Source organism: Sylvia atricapilla, chromosome 7 (assembly GCF_009819655.1).
Source record: "Sylvia atricapilla isolate bSylAtr1 chromosome 7, bSylAtr1.pri, whole genome shotgun sequence".
NCBI classification, from domain to species: domain Eukaryota; kingdom Metazoa; phylum Chordata; class Aves; order Passeriformes; family Sylviidae; genus Sylvia; species Sylvia atricapilla.
The window spans coordinates 17,268,570-17,289,016 of record NC_089146.1 but is presented as its reverse complement, the minus strand read 5'-3'; the positions used below and the strand labels follow the sequence as shown (position 1 = coordinate 17,289,016).

Below are 20,447 nucleotides of genomic sequence, written 5' to 3'. Positions count from 1 at the left end.
TAAATACCTCCAGGGACAGTGACCCCACCACCTCCCTGCGCAGCCCATTCCGATATCTAATAACCCTCTCTGTGAAGAAATTCTTCCCAATATCCCCCCGAAACCTCTCCTGGCACGGCTGAAGAAGACCATGTCTTCTAATCCTGTCACTGAGTGTCTGAGAGAAAAGGCTGACCCCCACCTGGCCACAACCTCCTATCGGAGAGTTGTAAAGAGTCACAGGGTCACCCCGAATCTTCTCCAGGGTAAGCTCTTCTCTTTGCCAACCCATCAATCCTGCACCAGAGCAGGAAGCACTGGAAAGGTGAAATACGCAATGCCCAGAGAAGTGCCATAGGCCTTTCGGGCTCAAAGGAGCGCTGGTGCAGAGGCACACCGCTGGGTTTTTGTGCATGCTTATCTAGATAAAAAGCTGTATGGTCAGGAGGAGACCCTTTCTTTTAAATACATAGTGGTTGATTTATAACAATTTACATGGCAAATTAATAAAATAATCTAGGAATAAAATAAGAGAGGTTATAAAGAACAGATGAAACGTTTAGAATCGATGAAAAATTAATTGCAGAAAATGTTACAGAAGTCAGATCAGGACTCTTCAAAAAAATTAGACATTTTCTTTAACTTAGGCTCTGCTTCTCTGAACCATTAAAGGCAGACACCATCAAGTGTTGCCTGCTAAGAAAATTGAAGGAGAGAAGGCAATAAAAACTATTCTTATAGCATGCCCTATTTTAAGTCCATAAGATAAAATTCTCAAAACTTGAAAAACACCAGAGTGAAGGAGTCAAGGTGAGAATATCATCAGATATATATAATCTCAATCACAGTAAAAGGAAAATAATATCGAAGATATTTTTAAATTTTTTTAAAGAAAGGACACTTTTACTAAACCTAATTTGAAACTATACATTAAAAAGTCTGTTACGATGTCTATATTTCAGTAACATGAGATTCTTGTAACAATAATACTGAGGAAGAGAATGCTGTATCTGTTCAGAATTTTTGTATTTGTATAATGATAATAACAGTTCTTGCTGGTAATATATTTATGGGGTCTTTCTACTGTCTTAAAATCTATCACTATACACTTAAAAGGGAAAAAAAGCATATCTAGGTCAGATTCAGATAGACTTACTTAGTTGTTGAATAAAGCTAATGTATTACTACACCAAACATTCAGTAAAATTGAAATTAACAGAAATTACTTATAAATAAATTCAGTGCCGCCCCTGCATCCTTCACATCCATAAATTACAATCTTAACTTACCAGTTTGCAAGCACAATACAGGCATAAGGCATAAGCAGTTTGATACATGAAGTAAAGGAGTGTATGTGTGTGTGTGTTTGTGCATATATACATACACAAATAATAAAGCCTACTATGGGTATAATTTTAATTTTAGCTGTTGGGGAAAACAGCTGAACTGGAAGAGAAAAAGAAACTAAAATCCTGCCTACTTTTGTTGCTGTACTTCAATATGGTACCAAAGTCAAGTGATGTGTGTACAAAAGTGTGCAAGTTTGAATATAAGGTTTTAATTTATGCTCTCCACTTAGCATACTGTAATAATGGCCCACTTCTCCCTTTCCCTGCCCCCATCTCCCCCTCCTGTATCTAACTTACTGTTAGCACAGCCACTTCACTAAATGCAGATAGGGGACTTCAAAGCATTTGATTCCTTCAGCTAGAAATTGACTCATAGCCATATAACACTTCATCTTACATGCTTTTGATTTCAAGTTGCTTTTAAAGTCAAGTTTGCCTTATTTGGCTGAATTTTCTATCCAAATCTGTCATAATGCTGAAAAGCTCATTTTAAACTGGCATACATAGTTCAAACCATAATAATCTTGACCATATTACATACAAAATGTGTTTTATAAGTTTAACGGAAAAAACCACAAACATCTAGAAAGCAATCATCTCAATGTCAACTCTCCAACACTGAAGTACTGCACAAATACAGCTTATTGTACAGCTGGATCATGTGCAGAAGCCAGACCTAGAGTTGCCCTGGAGCAACTCTACCTGATTAAAAGCAATGTTTAAGGGACAATAATAAAACAGTTTGTTGTTTCTGCCACCAACAGTCTTTGCTTTCTGCTGCCCAGAACATATATTTACAGCAAAGTCACCATTAACTGCAAAAATAAGCAGTTTTGTAGAACTGAAAAAATAAAGACAGAGCCCCTGATCCTTGCTGTGACCAGGTAATATTCAGTGCAGCCCAGGGGGTGAGAAGAACACAGCTGCTTTTGTACACCCCAGCTTGGAATTACCCAGGTCCCTGCCACTTGAAGGGAGCCAGATGGCTCCCAGTAATAAATACACTCAATACTAAAAAGAAACACTACTCAAGGGCATGGTCTAAACTAAATGGTGTTCATTGAGTTCTGTGAAGTTTAAAGGTAGTCATCACACAGCTTAACTGTGCTTGAATATTTTTAAACATTACATGTGGTAGGGTTCACTAGTGTTTGTTCTTCTAGCTGTGGATTCGACTGATTTAATAGAGAATCTAAACCTACTCCATTCTTTATACACTTATACTACCCTTTGCATTTCATATTTACACATTTTCATTTTTTTGTATTGTGATAACTGTCCTTGTTTTAATGGTAACAGATTGTTACTGGTATTAGAGCATCTACAAAGATGGTCAGGACTGCTGTGGTGGCATAAAGCATCTCTCTCATCTCTTTCTGTAGCATCCCAGACTTTGTCAGTCTAGAAGCACCTAGTGCTAGTGCAGAACAGTTGATCTGCCACATATTATTATTTCTAGAGCATAACTCTGGAAGTAACAGCTGAATTTCATAACTTCAACATGGACAATGTTACTAACAGGCATAATGCATACTGAGATGTTGCTAGTGAGAATAGTGAAAGAGATTTGCTCACAGTAAGAGAGAAAGCAAAAAGAGAGAGGTTCTATAGTAGGAGAAATTACCAGTGAATTAATAAAATTTCAGTTTAAGAATGACAAGTCTACTTTAAACATTCAGCAGCTTAGCAAAATGAGAGTACCACTATAAATAAAAATATTTTATAATTAATACTAATAAAAATAGAAAAAAATTAAATTGGGACTGATCATGAGGTGAACAATACTAGGGTTTTTCTAGGCCTCCAGGAGGCTAGGACCATTCTAGCATGACCTTTGTTTTTAAACAAATAAACCATATAACATGAAAGAACAGTTAAAAAAAAGATGTAGAGTTCACTTTATTCAGTGTTGTAGATGGTAGCACTGTATTAATCAAGTTGCTTGATAGTTGGACAACAAACTATGAAAAAGGAATGTAAGTATTAAACACTTCTCTTGTCTCAAAGGGTATTATTGAACATGAAAGAAGATCCTCTAATTTATAAGAAGGGAGACTTCTGTTTCTGGATTTGGACTATACCTGTGTACTTCAAAAAAAGAAAGCAAGCGAAAATTCAAAACTAGTCCACCCTGCAATGGTGACTAGGAATAAACCCACAGAAGGACTAACTCTTGAATCAGTTTTTTTGCAGTCTTTGAGCAATGTTCAGCAGCCTGGGAGACACCAGCAAGAAAGGAACCTTAGGGAAAATAAATTACTTTTCTATTAATGTCTCTACATTTTGTGTGAGGTACAAGTTTGAAGTTACAACCTCAAAAGCTAAAATAATGTAAGTTTTGGCATTTAATGTAGATTTTTAACTGTGTGCAATTAAATGTCTATGCAAGAATAGTAGATTCTTGCTAGCTTTCAAAGACATTTCATTTTTCTCTTCTAAGCCACCAAAATGCTTGTGATGTAACTTCTTAGGAGAGATAGCACAACTTCATTTACTGAACACAGCAGAAAAATGTATAGAGATCTGGATAGTTGAACTTAAAAACAGGATCTCAGGAAAAAAGCCACAAACCTCATTCTGGATCTAATGCAGATTGAGCAGTTATATTCTAGCCTGATAAGATACATTCTATTTTGATGGAAGAACAAAATGAGATACCTAATAAAGTATGTTAATTAGGTGATAATGATACATTTTATACACTACATATTTGCAAAACGACTGTAAAATGAAAACCAAACAAAATATTGAAGGACATCATGCAGCAATTCTGGAAGTCTTTTAAGTTCTTTCCATATTATATTTATTCTACCTCTTAAGTTCAGATGGTAAAGTATTTTATAACCTGCAAAGTTCAAATAAAAGGGATTAATTATAGTCATCTCCATTTCTAGAGGCCTAGAAAAAGAGTTACTTGCAGGAAATATTTGCAAAACAGCAAAGAATTCTTTACACTCTGGAAAATCTGCAACCTTTACAGGTCATCCAGAGTACTCACAAAACTTGCATGTACGACTGGATGTGGAGTCTGGTGCACAAAAATGTTCCACATGTTCCTCTGGGCTTATTCATTAAAGCCCCAAAGCACATCAGTCCTAGAGAGATGGTAGCAGGGATACAGACTACATCTTTAAGATGGGATTGCAGACTTCGAGTTTACAACGGCAGTCAGCTAGGTTTTGCCTCATGAAGCTGTATTGTTGAGCGGAAACAGATGAGTGTATACCTCAACCTAATTCAGAAACACTGTCATAGGTAGCACTGCACCCCTAGAGAAAGTGGGGTGACAGTTTCTGTCCTACATTACCATTACAGTGACTTCTGTAAATACAAAGGAGATTTATTCTATACAATGCTTCAGTTTACATGTAAATACAAATAGCATACTGTGGATACTGCATTCTGGTGGTTAGGATAAGAATTCAATCATTTCTTCCTCATAACTCAGCTACTATATTAAAAAATCCAAAAAAATCAATTTAAAACTCGGATCACATATATATAATTTTTCTTTAATTTCATGGTAGTGTTCTTATTTATAAGAAAAAGTCACAATGCAATTATGCCTCACTTGTGCATTCAGGAGAGAATCTCTCAGCTGCTTTGTAATTTTGTAATTCTCTATTCGGAAAAGCTTAGAAGCTCAGCAAAGCTTCACTCAACACCAATGTTTTCCCCATAATTCATTTACAAAGTTGTTCCTAACTTTGTATTCTCAGCTGTGCAGTACTCTCATCTCTAAATGTGGGATCTGCCATATTTTAACTTAGGAAACAACCTGTATATGCACATTATTGGTGGTGCCAGCATAAACCAAGAGTCCACAGGAATTGCAGAGACCCTGGCAGTCCTCATCTCTAAAGGTGCCTTGTCACAGTTGCCTTGCACCCACCATCATCTGGCAACAACTGTTCAGGTGCCAGTGCACCTGTTCAGCAGTCAGCTTCCCAGTGTGTCTCATGCCCTGTTGTCCTTAAGGAGAGTTACATTCATGTCCCTGTCAGGAAGAGATCACTGTCTTGCCCTACTAGTTGCTGGTCTGGAGGATGCACACAGCAGGACAGGACTGGGCATGCCAGAAGTGCTTGCTGAGCAGCCAAAGCTTGAGAACACCTCTGCAGAGGTGTTCTGGAAAAACAATGAAACCCGATCACCGAACACTAAGAAATTATTTATCAAGTGGTAAAGATTACTATCACCATGTTAAGAAATAACACATGATCATAGAAATTCTGTTGCCTCACAATTGTAATATTTTTGTGGGTGCAACCAAAGTTTAACTCAACAGCATGACTGCGTGGACACTGATTTCACTAGGGATTTCAGCACCCAAATAAATTCTGGAGAGAGATTTTCAGCCAGAGTTTAACTATTGGCTGCCACTATGTAATTTCTGCCCCAATGAAGAAACACAAGAGTATGGCCTACCACAAATAACTGTTTTTCTGCAAAACCTAATCAACATCATTTTTACACTTATTCCAGTATTTTTTACCCCAGTCTCCCTTTTAAACCAAAACTTTGCCTTAGAAAGTATTTTTATTCCTCTCAATAGCTTTATTTAGATCATCACATCTTTACTACAATGTAAAAGAAAGGTTTGTGCATTGGCAGCAAGCGCATTGAGACCCCTAAAGTGGAGAACTACTGCTGATCAGCTGTGGGAAGGCACTGAAATAACATCAGTGACCTGCTATGAGAAGAAAGACATGGCCACTCTTGTGACAGATGAAAAAACACTTAATAGTTTAATTTTTTACATAAGTGAAACAGATTGATAGCATCTCTCTCTTTGTGACACTGAAATTTTGCCTGTCACAATGAATGCTCATAGGGAAGAGCAATCTTTGTCGGAAAAGGTACTCACTTACTCTGCTCTTGCACTAAAGATTCTACAATATTTGACATGCCAGTCACAATTTACAGGACTCCTGACAACATCACCCAAGAAATTACACATTTGTGTTGGTTTCTTTTAAAAATCAGGTTTTTAAAGAGGGACCCTTTGTTTCTAACCATAGGCTATCTGATGAGAAGTGAAATACAGCTGTCAGCTGGTGGGGTAAAACTTTCTAATGTCAAGAATGTGAGAATCTCTGAAAGATCCATGGCCTGTACTAACGGCTGTCTAGTACAAGTGGGCAGCTTAAGTAATTCAGGAAGAAAAGTTCATTTCCTGACTGCACAAAGCTTTGACTGTCAAGTTATGTATAATAGTTATTCTTTTTTCACTTCAAGGTGGGCAATAATATTTTCTTGTGTATTATCTAAACCTAAAGTGGAACACATTATTAAGAATCTGAGGTATCTAGCTCTTTTAGACTGCTTTAAAAAAAGTCAAAGACTGGTCCTCGAAGTTATATAAGATCCCTTTAAGATATTTGTAGAACATTGGACATGAGAAAATACTCTTCTCTGCTTATTTTCCTAAATATCTCTTCTATGAACCATCCTTTTATAATAAATGCACATGCCGATAAATCTTAAAAAAGAACCATAGAAATATTAATTATGTTGTGATTGTTTATCCTTTTTCCCATAATAACATCTTTTGTGTATTCTGTTCATTTTTGGGAAGGTCTTATGATCTAATCTCCAACCTATTTAAAAGAAAATGCTTTGTGTGCCATTTTGTACTCATGGTCATTTGGAGTTCTATTTCAGTTTCATTAATATTGATGGAACTTGTCTCTGCACTCATTCTCAGCAGATTCTTTGAAATTAATCTTCAGCATTTACTGTGATTTGTTTCTGTTTTCTGCTTCATCCCTGAATCCAGCTCTTCTCTAGTTAATTTTGTTTTCTTTATTTTTATCCACTTGCTATGACGGTTCTACTACTTGTGCCACTGTGGTGTGTCAGTCCCTTTATGGGATCCCTGTTTCGTCTCTGCCTTTCACTGTGATTTTCCATCATTATGGGCCTCTTGAATAAAAATGTAGCCCTTGTTTCTGACAAAGTCCATGTTCCTTTTCTTTCTGTGTGATTTTCCATCATTATGGTTCTTAAATTTCTTGAATAATGATATATACTATGAACAAATGCATGAAGCAGTAATGGCTTCATCAGTGTTTTCTAAAATATATCTGCAGCTTTTAGAGCATACAGTGCTACAGCAGATTCTGTGCCATGTTTGTAAAAGCATGATTTTTAAAGTGCATTTTGTAGGCTGTTGATGACTATGCTGCTCTGCATTAAAAATTTTCCTTCTTTCAAACATTATTTACTTCTCAGGATAGTGGTTTCAAAAAGACAGTTGAGGAATAAGTATTAGCATTGAACATCTTTGTTTAAAATGGTGAAAACATAAACCCATTGAGACATTTACAGCAATACCACTATGATATGGGACTAACAGAATTCTTGTTAGGCATTTTACATGAAGGATGTACTAACAGATGTCAGAGTTCTTATTAAAACAAGTCAACATTTTAATTTGAACCAGCATATCATAATACACAAATAATCAGAAGAAATGTTTTAAAAATACATCTGCAAAAACGTGATAAAAGTTGCACTTCAGTACTAATTAGTTATATTAGAATTATGTCAAATCCATGATAAAAACCAAAAACGTAAAGACATTTAAAGTTAAACATCTGAACAATGGAAATCTTTAATATGCCATTATGTAAATTGGGGTAAAAATAGGAATCAAAATATTATAAACTATTTCCTACCTTATTTGATAGTAGTGGCACAGCAACTTAGTCCACAAAGTGCTTTAGTGGTTTAAAAGGGGGGACAATGTTAATTGCAAAACAATTACAAACTACTGACCAAGTATGTCAATGATTTCAGAACTATATTTTTTTAAACAAACTCTGTAAAATTATATCCATTAGTATTTCATTTTAGATAACAGATGGAAAGCTTGAAGGTCTTAAAGATCTGGAGAGGCTTGCAAAAGTAGACCATCATTTCCAAAAACACTTTTAATGGTATTTACAATTGGCTACAGTCTCTCCCACCAAAATAAATGAGTCTTGTGGTACTAATTAGAGAAAAGTTCCTATGTGTCCTGTTTCCTTCCATCTGAAATACAAGTACCGAAATTCCTTGAAGTTCTCTAAGGAAGCCAAGTGTGAAATGCCCCTGTTGGTGGCTCCAGCTAGCTGCCTAGGGGCTGCAAACACTGTCCCTTTCTCAGCAGGGCAGCTGGCGGCCTGGAGCAGGTGAGCCAACCACAGAACTCTGAACAGGCACAAAGGGTGACCAGTTGGGTGGCTGCGTGGCCAGCAAGACCAGTGGGAACAGCTTCCCCGTAATACCCGAGCAAAAAGAGCAAAGCAGGTTTGGCAACAGCAACCAAGATTAGCCAGAAATCATTCACTGCCAGAAAAATCAGTAGTGACAAAACAGGTGTGTGGTCAAGCCAGGCAGCCGAGTGACAACAGACTGGAGATTCAGATCACATGGTCTTCACAGAAGGCCACAGAACTAGGAGCTGGCACACCTACAACCTCACCTACAACCTACACCTGAGTGTAAACATGCCTCTCAACAGACAAGTCCCTAGAAAGACTGTCTCCCACAGGTCTATTCACAGCACCTGATCCCAGGTGACAGTCCTACCCCAGCACAAGCAGCCAAGCTCCTCCACAGGTGGAAAAAGATTGTCATGACATTAGTGACCCCTTATGCTTCACTCAGGTCCTGACTCAAGCAGCTTTCAATAACTGACCTGTTTACCTTGGTGCCTTGATACAGCTGAGAATGCGTTTATGTCCCTCTCAGTTTATCTTCCAAAGAATCAATGATTGTTTAATAATGTTTGTATTAATGATTTCTTCTTATTCCATTCCCTTACAATGTGAGCATAGTGCCTCAGTGTCAGCTATTTAGCTGCACTGCTGGTTCAGTGAAAAGCCTTGGGAAGATCGCTAATTTATGATATGTATCTGCCAAATGATGATCCCACTTCAATTTTCTTCCCTCACAGTGTTTTGTAGATTGGAATGCGTAGGTAGGTGGCCAAGTTTGAATAGCTGTGTTATGTTAGTTCAGTAACAATGAAGTGTCATTATTTTTGGCAAATGTTAACATGTAATGGGTGTGTGGCCTGACAGATGCATCTGAAACATTTACAGACCCTGGAAAAGAAATCTACAGTCACTCACAGAGCTGTCTACAGCCATTCTAATGAGAAGATGAGATTGTTTTGCAGCACAAAGTGGAAGACTTAATAGAATCAGTCACAGTTTAGTGGTGCTTCTGCTTCAATAACGAATTTATACCAAATTTTCTTAAGTAGATGGTGAGAAAATATTGCCTTTTTTTTTTTTTTTTTTTTGGCTTCCAGGTAAAAGGTACTACTCTTTTCATTTTATCTGGGATAAGTTATGAAGTCATTTCTCAAATGCAAGTTTCAGTCCATCATTAAATACTAATTTGAATGATTGCTTCTCTTTTCTTAACTCTTAGACTGGAAAAATACTTGCCCTCTCTGAATCTGCAAGTTCCAGTCCTCATCATTCTTTGTTTCAGAGTAGCACTCACACAAATAGTATGTGACTACTGTCCTGATCAGCCTTAAATCCTATTACAGAAAACAAAAGTTATAAAATGTTTCAATGTATCCAAGTTGTCTTCCCTAATTCAGCAGACTCAAAATGACATTCTTAATTTTACTATTGAAAGAGACAAACTATGTCTTGTTTACAAAGCAAAAGTATAATTAAAATACATAAATTTGCACTGTAAAAAAAAAATAAAAATGAAGAAAATATACTTTAGAACAAAAATAGGGGCTCACAAATTCATTGCATGTTTCACTGAATAAAAATCCAGGTGACTTCACAGATGAATGTGGGATAAAATTAACCATTTTCACTGCAATTTTCTGTGATACTTCTCACGTTGGCTAATGTTTTCTGCATGATCCCAGCAGAAACACGGGCTACTTCTGAAGGCATTTAAGGAAGGTTGAGTCACTGAAAGTCCACCCAACACAAACCTCAATACACTTACCAACTCAGATTTCCTCATAGGAAAACAGTAATCATACTTTGCCTATACCTTCTGCATATTTTTGAGTTATTCACGTGTGCGAACACAGGAAACATCCTATCAGTTCACTTTCAGTCTCATGGGTCATATTCAAGGGAATTAGCAACAGCAGCAGTAACATTTCAGAACTCACCTGTCTGCATGGCAGGGTAAGAACTATTGATTCTGATGATTTCAAGTCTCTCCAGTTATTTCTTCTGTAATTTCTGGGGAGTTTCTGTTCAGTGCTCGGTGCCTCACTGGATTTCAATGAGACTGAAATACCATTTGCCTCAGGAGTCTTTCAAGCTTAAGATTCGCACTTCTCTGGAGAGGTGTACTGCAAAGGACAAAATTCCCAAGTACAGCATTCAGTCAGGAAAGAGATGATGGTCACCACTGCAAGTGAGGTTATCACCTCACTGCCGTGATAACCCTGGGGGTAAATGACCTCCACAGAACTGAAGCAATGTCTGCTGTCAGATTGACAGCTGTGCTAGCCACTAAACTACCTTTAATAGCCAGATTTATTAAAAATAACATGTTGTTTCTAACATTAACAAATCCCAGCCACCTCCCTGGTCTACACCTGAAACAATGGACAACAGAACAATCATAATACACTGTCTGCTTCCCAAAGCCAGGCAAGGAATAAGGCAATTAAAAACATGATTGGTCTTTTATCTGGCCTTATTACACTTAGCACCTGCTTGAATGCCTTCTGCCCAGCTGAAGAACATCAAGCTGCCTTAGAAACATCCAAGCAAGGGCTTTCAGGAAACAGAAAAAGCTCAAGAGATCTTTGGCCTAGAAAAGAAAATCTAGGAAGCTTCTCTAGTGTTTCAGGAAACTACAAAATTACTGAAAACCTTTAATTGCACAAGTGGTTTTCTGTGGATGAACCTATTTTTCAGAAAATGTCCAGAGATTCTTTTAGAAATAATCAGCTAATCACAAACAGTGCCTGGAAGACACTATGTCCAAGAGTATAACATGAACAAATGTAATCATTGTATTTACCAAATAAATATTTTCTGGTTGGACATTTTTCTTACTTCAGAAGTCAGTTTCATATCAATACTACCTAGTACAGAACATAGCATTCTATATACTCACTCAGTTTATAAATAATGAATAAACATATATGCAGTCCATATTCAACTATCACAAAACTCAAAAATTCCCCAGAGTTGTGATTTCAACTTGAAAATAATAAGCACATGTAGCATTTTGAAGGAGGGAGGTAAGGTAAACCAATCGTTTCATCTTTGATTTTTAATATCTCTAGGGAGACTGATAACTCCTCTTTAAAAATTTCTGCCTTCAATGAATTTGTAAATATGCCTGGCTGCAGCTACAAGTGGGATACAGAAGCTGCAGGATACTGAAGCCACTCCCATAACATTTAAGCAAGGGTGTACATCAAACCAGGAGATTTATAGTAATCCCCTGCTATTAGACACACTTTTCTTGAAAGTGTGAGTTCCCCTATTAGCTGCTCAGCAGGGGACTCCATTTACCCTGCAAGTGGTCTGAGGCATGCAAAATGTTTAAATTTTGAGAGAATCACAAGCAGCAATATCTCCAGAGCACAAAACATGACCTACTTTTTTAATTGCTCACAAAACAAGACACGTCCAAAGTGACACGGATACAAATGGCTTAACTTGAACTTGCCTAGAGCCAACTCTGTAACTCACACACTGTGAGGATTTGGTTGTGAAGCCTCATCAACAATCCACCAGGTGAAAAACTGATGCCTCAGTATCTCAGAGACCAGTCTTTCTGGGAAGATGAAATTGGAGCCGCAAGGCTGCCTTAGACTTTGATTAGCCTTTCCATATGTGACTAAGAGCTCACTACTGAAAAGCATTTTGTCAGCGAATTCAATATTGCGGTTTTAAATTTCTGTGATTCTCAAAGACTACATGAGTTAAGCATTTTGAAAATACTTGATATTTTAATGTTTTCAGGGTTTTCCTCCTTTTTCACTATGTTCAGCATTATTGACTGAAGAAATACCAGCCTACTTAGTTTTGAAATTTGAAATTGCAATAGACTGTGAGCTGTGGTAGGTATGTGCATCAACAGATTGGAAATTCACCCACAAAAACTATTTTGGAAAAAAAAACCCTAACTAAAATGTATTTGTGCTTAAGAATTTTGAGAGACTAACTTCTGTTTCACTGAGATTAAAGATGGTCATCTATAGTCTCAAAATCCTAACTCACAAAGTTCTGTCATATTCTTTTAAAAATGTATTAAATTATATCTATGGTGGGGTGAATGAACACTAAAAAACAAGTTCTGTAATGATTCTGAACTTGGATTCCAGTCATTAGATAATAATTTGGCTATTGGACTCTTACTCATTATTTACATTTTAGTTTTGTAACATTTAGCTTCAAGTCTTCTGAAAGAAATTAAATGGAGACTATTTTTAATGTTGATTCCAACAACTGCAAAATAATCCTTGAGATCTAGTAATATCAATCCATAATTAAACAATTTGCAAATGCGGGCTAGACATAATTAGCAGGGCTTGCTGAATGAGCTTTTTCATTCACATTTTTAAGATTCATGCCTACATTGATCTGAAGACAGAATAACTTTAGTGTCATCGTCCATTTTACATAGTGCACTGCTGAAAGCATATTCATATTGCAACTACTTTCCATCACTTTCTCAATAGAGAACTGCATTTGGAAGTATTTTCCTCAAACTGATAGATCAAATGAAAAACTGCTCAGAAATGTAGGTTATGAATCTTTTCCACTGTATACCTCTATGGCTACCCACTACTTCCAACCATTAAAAACAACAAAGAAATGTTGGCATCAATAAGAACTACAGGTACACCTCATCTTCCAACAGTGTTATGTCTGGACAGCTGCAGCATTGCAATGGCATAGGAAATGGCAACTTTCAGATTCTAATGTTAATCTATTTGCATTTTGCTGCTGTAATTTTTTTTTTAATCAACACTTTTGGCTTTGTTAAAATCCCCTTTGGCTAATGCCAAAACAGAAATTAAAGTAACAAATTTTGTCTGGTTTAGAATTTAAAAGATATATATGCAAATGGGGTACAGATGTATGATGCTGGAGTTGGATAGGTTTTTCCTCCTTTTTACTTAGTAAAATAAATACTTGTATGCAAACATCAGATCCCACCCTAGAGCTAATATATACAGCTAATATATAATTACTGTGGGATTAGATGTGATCCTAATCTAGTGGCAATGAGGTTATAAATGGGGTGGGATTTTTAAATTAACCTCTCAATGTAGGATAGTCCACCATCTCTTAACATTAGTTCAAGTCCTGTCATTGGAAAGACTCCAAATGCGTAGATTCTTGCTTCCTTAGACAGAGTAAAACTCCTTTTGGCAGAATACTCTGATGAGAAAAGTTTCAACATTGAGAAGTGTATGAAACTATATAGTAATTTAACCACAGTGAAAGGTTCTGAGGCCCTAAGACTGATTTGTGTGAGCATTACTCCTCAAGACTGTTATACTCAACTAGATTTCCTGAGTTATATTATTCACATATTACTATATTAAGAAATTAGGCTAATATTCCCAAACTGTTCTCTGCTGAGAAGTCAATGTTAACCAAATCCAGGGTTCTGCAGAGTCATAGAGTATGTACATTTAAAAAACAAAGTAACAGTAACCCAAATTCCCTATTCTGCTGAAGGAGCATCCTCTTCAACCATGAATTTAGAAGAAAAGTTCTGGCACAAGTAGAAACAACAGTATAATATATTCCTAAACAATAGTTTAATTGGCGTTGTATAACTATTTCCCTCCTGCTCAGATATTGGTATGCCCCCATTCCCATGCTCCTAACCATGTGGAACACATACTCTTCTGCCACATGTTAGATTTCAAACTTTATATTATTTAAATACTGTGAAACTGTATGTTATTAATCAAAATCTCAATATTTTGGAGCTGTTTGTTAAACAATTTTCTAGCATCAAAACCTTACAAAATCACAATCTGAGGTACCCGGCTGCCTTGAAGGTCTCTTCAGAGAACACTTCAAAGAGTAAGTTTTTGTAGAGGTCACTTAACTATATTCAACCCTATAAATACAAAGAAACATTTTTTGTTTTAAAATTTGCAGAAAAAATGTTATGTAATTATGTTTTGTATTAAATGTTATGTAATTATGTTTTAAATGGTTGGACTATTTCAAAAAGTCATGTTAAAATAGTTACATTCCATGATAGGACTTGTCTTATAATATTTGACATGCATAAGCTATAAAGCATGGCTATTATTAATTTCAGGAATAGTTTTAGATACCTACACTGAATGAAACTGTCACAGTTGATGAAATTATTAAGCAAGATTATAGACCATGCTCAGAAGTTCAAATAGTGCCCATTTCAAAAGTTTTCTCAGTAGTTATGAGTCCAAGAGCAACCTACCATGACTGGTCGGACTCCTGGAGCAAGGTATGAAAGCTCTTTTTGTTTAAAGCTTGTCTTCTCGATCCTAGTTACAGCACAGTGGTGTGAATACAAGAGATTTCTGTCGTTAATAAATTTACTGCATCTCATTAACACTTGTTACATGCACTTACAACCAATACGGAGCATAAAAGAGGAGCACGTAGTACTTGTCACTTCATTTCAAAACTTCAGGTTTGTTGCCTGTATGAAATGATCTCAGGTTTAGTAATCTCACTTTAGCAAAGCAAATCTAATGGACAGTGTGTGGATGAATATTCTTAACATTATCAGTCCAATTGCAGGCACCTGTAGTACCACTTTCACCTTTTTATGTGAAATCATGTGTGATCAAAATGTGTTAGTTAAACCCAACACAGGCCTGTTGTTAAACCAGAAACTCCAGGAGATGACTTAATGCTGGATCTGTTGCATTCTTAAAACTGGAACTAGCATTCTTAAAAGTGGAAATACATCCAAGTCTGTATGTTTACAAATACCCTGAAATATGGAGGAAAATAATTTTCTTACAGAAATATTTTCAGCTACACACTGGAAAAAAATAAATTAACTTCACCCTATCTATTCAGAACTTTAAATGGAGAAACAGAATTTGTGATGCTGTTTTCAACACTGCTGCCTTCAGGTTCACCAAAATGTTTTATACCTTCATAAATGAACAGAAGATTTGATGTTGCGGCAGTAGTCTCATTGAAGCCTTATGACCAGATAGCCACTTTGTTTTGCAGTGTCATTTACACTTGTACAAATGTGGAATGTCCTCTCTGGAATTAATTTTAACTACTCTTGTGAATGTAGATTTACATAAAAGAGTATGGAAATTAAAGCACACATGTTTTAAGATTTTTCAATATTATTTTTAGCTAGTACAAAGAAAACATGGGCACACACATATGCACACATCTGGATGTACACAGTTACACACCTCTAGAAAAGAAGCATGCCCTATGGGCTGGCTAGGTGCTACTCATTCTGATCCAGGTGATTAACACAGAAGTAACATAGCAAAGTTTTCTTCTTCTCTGAGAAATTTTATATGGCACTCAAGTATTTCACGGAACCTTCTCCTATTCTGCGTTAAATGCTTACAAAAAATTCAAGCAACTTACACTAAAATGTGGTCCTAGCTGATCATAAAATGAAAACAAATGAAAACAAATATTATAAAATAAGCCTTGCAAAAATAAATAGTTGTGTCTCTGTTTCCAGAAACAAGATTATATTAACAGACAAATTATTAAATATAATAATTTGGACATGTCTGCCACATTCAAGTGTGTGGAGGGGCTGGTAAAGCAATTATTTCTCAGTCATGCAAATTATTTGAATCCAAAATAAAATTGCCAATGTTGCTGGGGCAGCATCAATATTTCAAGTGGATTCCTTTTCTTTCACTTTTCCAATTGTTTTTACTTTTGTTTGACAGAGATAAAACACTTTCATCTACAGTATTTACATTAAGAATTTAGTAAAATAGGTGCTACAGAATCAGAGAAAAATAGTAGTCTCCTAAAGGATTTTTACCTCCTTTCTCCCTCCTTTTTCTTTCCATTTCTTTTGGTTTTGTTATATGTATGGCTCCAAGGTCTGTCTCGTGGTGCTTGGTACACTATTGCTATGTTAAAGGAGAATCTTTACAGTTCAGTCTAAGATAGTTTTTCAGGGGTGGGTCACATTCTGCTGACAGGTATCACGCGCCTTGTCTCTCAGCAAATTATCAGTTTGGAATCTCATCCTAACTGATATTTGCTCTTTGGGGATGGATGAAAACCCACAACATGTTCTATAAAGCTCAAATTGGCCTTATCAAACAAAACATCTGCTAGATGTGTGAGTGACTTGTGACAGCAGGAGACATCAGCACTGGCCTCCCCAACAGAAGACAGTGCTATTAATGGAAGCTATTATGGAAGAATTCTGGCAAGAATTTTTTTTTCCCAAACAGCTAAAAAAATTTAAAGAAAAAAATGTTGTTATGGTAACAGCTATTTGAAAAATACTGTAACAATAGGCAATTTAACATCAAACTACCAAGCTGTTAGTTTGACTATTTGGTTTTCTTTTTAAGCAGTTTATTTACAAAGATCCCTTCCCTCTCCCTTATTCAGTTACAAGTGTGAGTGTGCAGACGCACTTGCAAGTAAAGTAAGGCACCGTCTGTAAATAATTCGTTCGTAAAATTTCAGTCTTGGAGCAGCAGAATTCCAGATACTGCGGGTTTTTGCACATCCGGTGTTATATGGGCTCAGTCCATCCCTCACATGCCAATAAACCACATTTTGTAGCATCTCCAGTATGTACTTCTAGCTGAAAGAGATGTTCCTGTGCTCCTGTTGCTCATGGGATGTGGCTAGTCAATTTGTGGGTACCACAGCTACTCCCTGGAAAAATGCAGTATTGCATCTCGGTGTTCTGGAAATCAGCACTCCCTCCACCGCTGAGAAAAGAGGGTTTCAAAACAGTCTGTGGAGGTAAAGCATTACACAACTTATCTTTCCAAAGCCTGCAATTGTATTTTACACTGCACACCTTTCTAGAAAAATTCCTTTGAACAAGCACAAGTTTCTATGTGCACTAACTTTAACACCTTACTTTGAATAGGAGCATGTAATTCTTACTCAGATAAAGTCTCTTTTGAAGTTAGTGCATAACAACTTGGGTATTGGCTAAAAGGTCTGGCTACTTGATTTCACATCCTAATGTATGTACAGTGATAATGGGAAAGAGCTGGAGGACACTGCCTGCTCTTCTTCCTAAAGCTGTGCTTTCAGCTAGGATTACAAAAACCCAGACAAACAGAGCACATGTTTGTACATGTCTCAGGTGGACAAATCTTGGATCTTTGCTACATTTCCTCCAAAATACATCATGGAGGATCATGTTACATTGTGTTAAGTACTGCACGGGAATTGTGAACATCCTACTTCTTAATTATGGAGATGAGATTTTAGAAATGTGAAACTTGCATTTTGTTATCCTGCTTTCAACCTCTCCGAGGCGTACAATGGTCTGCCCCTACAGAGAATCACATATGAATTAGAGTAACCAGCATGTTTTATCTAAAAAGATTACAATTAGAGGGGTGTGATGATAAAGATTCTGGCTTCTATGCATTTTGCCGTAACTGGGAATTTTGCAGTCATGTTGTTTTCTAAATAGACAATTTTTTTTATTGTTAATATAAAAAAAATTAGTTATGTTCATGTGCAGTAAAAGCCATGAGAAATATTAGATAACAAAAATCCACTACAGCTTATTTTGCAAAAGAGAAAGTGAGTTATTTGTTCTCAGTGACAACCCAAATTCAGCAACAATGTTCTCTATAGGTCCTACTGACACTCATCTGCGTATATGGGAATGCATTTGGAAACTAAGTGCAAAGGGTGGTATTTTCTAACCACCCCCTCAAAATCCCCTGAGCCTTTCAGTCATTCCACTCAAAATTATTTTTAATGTGGGATCTACTTACCACATTTGTTGTACATTACAAATCCTGTATAGGTTGTTTACATATGGAAAAGTCAGTGGGGAGAGATTTCTATAACTGTTCAGAAAGAAAGATGGCAACGTTACTGTAACAAGGACAATTATGGACAGATACAGGCAATAGCTGTTTAGAAAACGTTAGGAGCATTATTGTGGATAATAAACATTCTTTTCTTAGCATTGCCCTTGCCCAAGTTTAATTTTCCACTCGTTTTCTAGGTGTCTGCCTAGATTGCTTAAGATAGCTGTAGTCTTCTCATTTACATTAAGGTAACAAGAAGTTGACTGCTGAGTTGTCCCAGGTGGAGTTCATCTGTACAAAGGTCTGAAACTATGAGGGAATACCTAAAATGTCAGATATGTCCAGTATCTAGTGCTGCAGCAAATTATCACCTCTACCAGGTCACAAAGGCCAAAATAATTTCCAGCTCTATTTTTCTAAAAGTCATTTTCATTTAATCTGTCCTTTACAAATGGTAAATTTAATGAGAACTTCAGGGATAATTCAAACTAAAATTAAGAAAAACACCTTGATATATACGTGTTTGATTCAAATATATTTTAGTAAGCAACAACATGGCCACTATTAAACTAGTTCTCAAATACTATTGAAATAATAAGTATGCTCACAAAGGAAAGCTGCTTTCTTTTAAAGCGACTGCATGCATTACTCCAGCTTCTTCTGATAATAGCACATTCAATACTGAGGCTAAGATGCAATCAATCTTTTTTCTTGGAAGAAGGTGTTACATTGTACCCGTATGCTTATACTCACCTAGGAGTTCCAATCCACTAAATTAATCCAGCCTGAGGTTCAGGAGAGCTGCTGCTGGCTTGGCCTCCTCCACTGTGCCCTCCTCGCCGGCTCTGCAGAGCAGTGGGAAGCAAATCAGGTGAGAGAGGGAGCAGGGGAAAGGAAGAGCTCTGTGGCTAAACAGACACTGAATTAGACTGGAGTGAATAGCTGACGTCCTCCGTAATTATACACACATTGAACCCTTTATAGTTGACTTAAGTTACTTTAAACTGCATTGGTCTGGCTCTCCATACTGATTAAAAGCAGCATCTATTTACCTTAACAATAAATGTGGAGATTAGTAAAAATTCACTTGATCACAATAAGAAGACAGATAATTAAAGGGCAATGCAAGCCAGATTGGAATGTGAGGGCCTGAAACAGCATATTAAGAAGCATAGGCTGCTTTTGTATATGTGTAGTTAAGGATTGCAGAAATCCCTTCAAGTAGACTGTTTTTGTAGCAATACTTAAAGTAGAGGAAGGCCAGAACACGTCCTGAGGAGATTGGCCCAGCAACTCTCCTGGGCAAAGTGACAAATACAAAGCTTTGGAAAAGGAAAAAGACTTTAAAGCACAATGTGACTAAATGGACAATCTCTACAAAATCTTTGAAAGACGTCTCCAGATCTTTTATTCTTCTTTGATGTCTCCTCCTTGATAAAGAGCAAGTTTAAGGTAAGCAGGACACACTGCTGATTCCATGGGTAAAGCTCTTGATAGCGTAGGATCCACAAGAAAGGGAAGAAGTGGGTTTAGTGTGCGACAGACTCAACAGAAGTGCACTTCTCTCAACATAAACGCTCTTCTCGATGTGGGAACTCCTTTGGGGAAGGGGGAGGACTGCTCTTATTCCTGTTGCAACCATCATTTGGTTTTACATTGTTTTACTAATCCCTTGCTAGCAAGAAAGAAAGCAGCTGATAACTAAGTAAGTGAATAGTATCAACCCCATATGGACAACTTGGAAAATCAGGAATGGCTGTATCCATGTTTTGTAGCAAAAGGGTCATATCTCTTGGTAGAACTTGACACTTGTTCCTTGTTTTCCTTTGTACCTACTCTGAGGAGCTCTGTGCTTACCTCCTTGGAGAAAATTATGGGATAAAACATTGACTTTCTGACAAGCATTGCAGCAATTTCCAGAGAGCAGATTGTTGCTGAAACACAAATAATAACTGGAATCTTAAATTAATAACATTCTCTCTCGTACAATATTCCAAAATAAATTTCCAGCTGAACTAAGACTTACAGATGTTTTGGCTTTTTTCCTAACAAACACTGTCACCAGTTACACTGGTCCCATTAAAGTCACATTTTAAAGAATGGCTTAGTTAGTTCACATGTGTAGGGTTTTGTTTCTCAGC

At 36.7% G+C, this 20,447-nt stretch overlaps 1 long non-coding RNA gene across 2 annotated transcripts; it reads right to left on the bottom strand.

Moving 5' to 3' along the window:
- Positions 1-254: 254 nt before the first annotated feature.
- Positions 255-20,243, bottom strand: LOC136363841 (uncharacterized). 2 transcript variants are annotated; one of them, XR_010744064.1, is made up of 6 exons: positions 20,164-20,242; positions 19,060-19,214; positions 18,268-18,342; positions 10,471-10,656; positions 3,500-3,569; positions 255-400 (listed from the first exon to the last, which is right to left on the bottom strand). It is a non-coding gene; the product is annotated as an uncharacterized lncRNA (long non-coding RNA). The 2 variants fall into 2 exon arrangements; XR_010744063.1 differs by lacking the exon at positions 3,500-3,569 and having other exon boundaries at positions 19,060-19,151; positions 20,164-20,243.
- Positions 20,244-20,447: the final 204 nt, after the last annotated feature.